This window comes from Limulus polyphemus, unplaced genomic scaffold (assembly GCF_000517525.1).
Source record: "Limulus polyphemus unplaced genomic scaffold, Limulus_polyphemus-2.1.2 Scaffold2118, whole genome shotgun sequence".
Taxonomy (NCBI): Eukaryota; Metazoa; Arthropoda; class Merostomata; order Xiphosura; family Limulidae; genus Limulus; species Limulus polyphemus.
The window spans coordinates 119057-123373 of NW_013667728.1; positions in this window are offsets into that span (position 1 = coordinate 119057).

The following is a 4317-nucleotide window of genomic DNA, read 5'->3' on the forward strand; positions in this document are numbered from 1 at the left end:
TCACTATATTGCACTTTTCCTTTTGTGGACAGAACAAAAAACAGCAACACAGTTATATCAAGTTGATTAAACAGTTATGAAAAAGAATGTAAACAGAAAAAACTTTGTTTGAAATCAGGCCTATTTTTAAAATACACTTAAAATATTGAATGGAGAATAAATTAATATACCTTTATCAGCAGTTAAAAGATAAATATATTGTTACGTCTCCGTTTGTTAATTAACTTTCCGTAACTTCGTTCCGACGAAACTTTAGCGACACATGTCCTTACTTAATAAAATTGGTTTATTCTTTCCGAATACAACTTTGATACACTTATTTTCAACAATCGCGCTAAAACAAACGCTATATCAACGAACGTCAACAATACTTCTGACTGCAGTTCAGTTACTCACTATCTACACACACATTACATTCCCGTCACGTTGTCACCCTCTTTTATATACCAGCCTATCCCGTATCTAGTAAATGCTAGAGCATTCGCCAAAGTACAGGATAGTTCTAGAAAGTAGAGGGCGTAAGAATAGTCACGTGATCTCGATGACGCAACACCATGAAGAAACTGGGTTAGCTGAGGAAACATGAAATAAAGATAAAAGAGCTGAAGTTTCTTGCTATCATAAAGAAAAGTTTCACATCAGAACAGATGATTGTGAAAGACATGAAAATTAGTTTGCTTTGCCAACAGTAAAGTGGGGATCAAACAAGGCATGGAAAACTAGTCAACACTTGCATAATTGATACAAGATGCTGCATAAGCTTTTTATTTCTTAGCCTTGAAGTATTTTTCGAGGATGCTCAGGAGTGTTTAAATACTTCTGAACAACTTTTGAAGGAGCACAGTGCAAGTTTCGAAGAAGTATGTAGTGAGAAGAATTTATTTTAGAAGATTGAGCTGTTTATAATTAGCTTTTACGATGTATGGCTAAAACACTACTCGAAACCACTGAAGAGTGGAAAAACAACTCATTGACATGGAATCTGCATCATATTATCCAACTTCAAATGAAGTTTACCATATTTGTATGGTCTGACACCCACTGCTTACTTACTACAGTATCAGAACAGATTGTGAGATAATTGCAATTGATCCATCGTAGATTGACGGTTTTTTTTCTTTCACAGACCTGAAGCAAGCAAAACATCAAAATGTAGCCTCACGAAGGTTTACCAGGTTGTTGCAGTGTATTACTTTCGGTGATATTACAGGTTCATTTCATGCAGAGACAAACAATTACTTACTCTATGAAGCTACTTTTAACATAGTTAACTATTTTGGTAGCGGCACTGGCACAGGTACGATGTCTCAAAAAGTGAATCCATTTCTGGCAAAAATAAATAAATAAAGAGATAGTATTTTGCAGTATTAAAGTCAATGAATTTAATACGTGTTTTAGTTATTTATAGCATTAGATGCATTTAATATAAATTTCTTAACTAGTAATGACTATATTGGCCAAATGTAAAAGGCAGGATACGTAAAGCTTTACATGTGACAATTCTCTTTCTGTACTTAGTAATTTCACTATGCAGGCTCAATCACCTCAGGTGTTATTGGATTAAAGGGTGAAAACACCACTAACAGCGAGAGTACCTAACTGGTGACATAATCTAGAATGATCATATAAGCTTTTTAGTTTACGTGTTATTCATAATTAAAACTATTTATTAATCATTTTGATTGTAGATTTTTAGCAACTCTTTTGGAAAATATTATTTCATAGGAGCACAAACACATCGAGTTATGTTATATAAGCAAGTGAATCTTCATTATTGTGAAAGAGATACCCTGTAGAACGTTTAACTTTTATTTCGAAGTTCAAAGTTGAATAGTCAAACTTTATTCATTCGTCACATATACACGACTATTTCCGTTTAAGTATAGCGCGAGTTTTAAATTTAGCTATTTTTAGAAGCGATAGTTGATCGCAAGTTGTTTTATGTCACTGTTTACGAATCGTATGTTGTGTAGTTCAGTTGTTGTGATTTGGCGTTTGTTCTATTAATTCGTCATGTTAATAAAGCATTCTAAGTTTTTGTCGTTGTTTTATTTGAGTATTATAGTATCATAATATCTCGCAGTGTGTTGAACATCATGCTATAAGTAAGGGTAAAAAATGTAGCTAGATAGTTAGATATATAGAAAAGATGGGTCTAGACTGCGTGATTGTGTAATTAGCCATAAAGAACGTATATTGGCAATTTCTAAAGTAAAATTATCATAGATTTTATTGAAATAACAGAGTAGAGAAGAAATAATTTGTCTTGTCAATTGTGTTGTAAAGTAATTGAACTTACCTGTGTGGACTTTTACGAAAAAAGAGACAATTATTTAAAGCTCTGGATACAACTGGGGTAACCAACAGTTATAGTGGCGATTTTAAAGTGAAATTATCACAGACTGTATTGTAATAACAGAGCAGGAAGAATAATTCGTCTATGTCAAATTGTGTTCTAAAGTAACTGAACCAGCTTGTGTGAACTTTTACGAAAATAGAGACAATTATTTAAATCTTTGAATACAACATTGATAACCAACAGTGTAATGAATATTTGTGTCTACGTTTGACTTGTTTTAATATAAATGTTATTTTAAAACAAGTGGACTATGTGCTGTTTGCTTATTGTTGAAATTTATCGCCATTAAGTCACAATCATCTACTGTAAAGAATCTGTTCTATAGATACATAAAACCTAACAATTCGCAATAATCTCAGAGTCGCTTTTGCATTTAAGTGTATAAAAGAGGTATGTACACACGTAACAAGGCAGTTGCTGGTAATTGCACTCTTGTCATTTTTGTTGTTGTTGTTTAGCAAAAGAGTACAGTTTGTAATTTTGAAAGAAAATCTACGTCAAGTATTTTTATTAAGAGGACTTGTATTTAGCACAGTGGTTGTATTGGCATAGAGCAGAGAGGATGAGCACTTTTGTGCCATTTAGATGCTAAATTGTACTCAAGCAGTTTTAATATTTTAGTTTGCAAAATACAAAGATATCATCTCGATCAGTGGTTCTCAACGTGGGCCATAATGCCCCCAGGGGGTCACGCCATGTTTCTAAGGGACGACACGTAAATGACGGAAAATTAGGGGGCCACAGTAAATTCTGAATGGGCCACCGAAACTTCACTGCCCAAATAAAATATTTCAACAGCCCAAGCTAGATTCAAATGTGACAAACATTATTTCCAGATAAGTAGTGAAATAACTAATAAGTTTCCACAGTGCTGGGAGAAGGCAAAGTTGAATTTCATCGCTTTTCCCACATCTTATCTGGTTGAATTTGGTTTTAGTCGGGTGACTTATTTGCTATCAAAAATACGTAACCACCTTGATGTTGTGAAGAGAGGACATTCAGAAACTTTCAAGTGTTCATCAGGCCCAAAGATCACACTGAATAAAAAGTCAATTGTTAACACAATATTGTTACGACAGCGGGGGGTCACGTGACGCTAGTAACACGTCATATTCTCGAAGGTTCGTGAATGCTCGAGTGTTTACTAGATATGCGGTATTCGTGTATATAAGACCGCCAAGAAGTGACGGCAACAATAGAATGCAGTTGAATTGCAAACAGAGATAGAGATGGACAGTTGAGTCGAGCGCGTGTGTCATTCATTGTGAATTATAGCATTTGTTTAAGTTATAGCATGACCATGGAAATTAAGTGAATTTCAAAGTTGTATTGAGAAAGAATAAACTAGTTTTATTTAAGAAAGGACTTGTGTCACTAAAGTTTCATCGGAAAGAAATTATATGGGAAATTAACTAACGACCAGAGACGTAACAAATTGGTGTCAGAGAGTGGGACAAAAAAAAAAGAGATGGAAACAAGAAGCGGCAAATCAAATTACAGGATAGCAGATTTGATGGCAGCAATACAAGAGCAGCAAAAGAAACAAGAAGAACGGGAAAAGAAACAAAAAGAGAGATTACAGCAGTGGTTGGAGGAAAAAGAAAAGAAACAAGAAGAACGAGAAAGAAACAAGAAGAGAGATTACAGCAGTTGTTGGAGGAAAAAGAAAAGAAACAAGAAGAACGAGAAAATAAACAAGAAGAAAGATTACAGCAGTTGTTGGAGGAAAAAGAAAAGAAACAAGAAGAGAGATTACAGCAGAAAATAAACAAGAAAAAAAGATTACAGCAGTTGTTGGAGGAAAAAGAAAAGAAACAAGAAGAGCGATTACAGCAATTGTTGGAGGATAAAGAAAAGAAACAAAAAAAGAGATTAAAGCAGTTGTTGGAGGGAAAAGAAAAGAAACAAGAAGAGAGACAACAGCAGTGGCAACTGGAACCAGAAAGGAAACAAGAAGT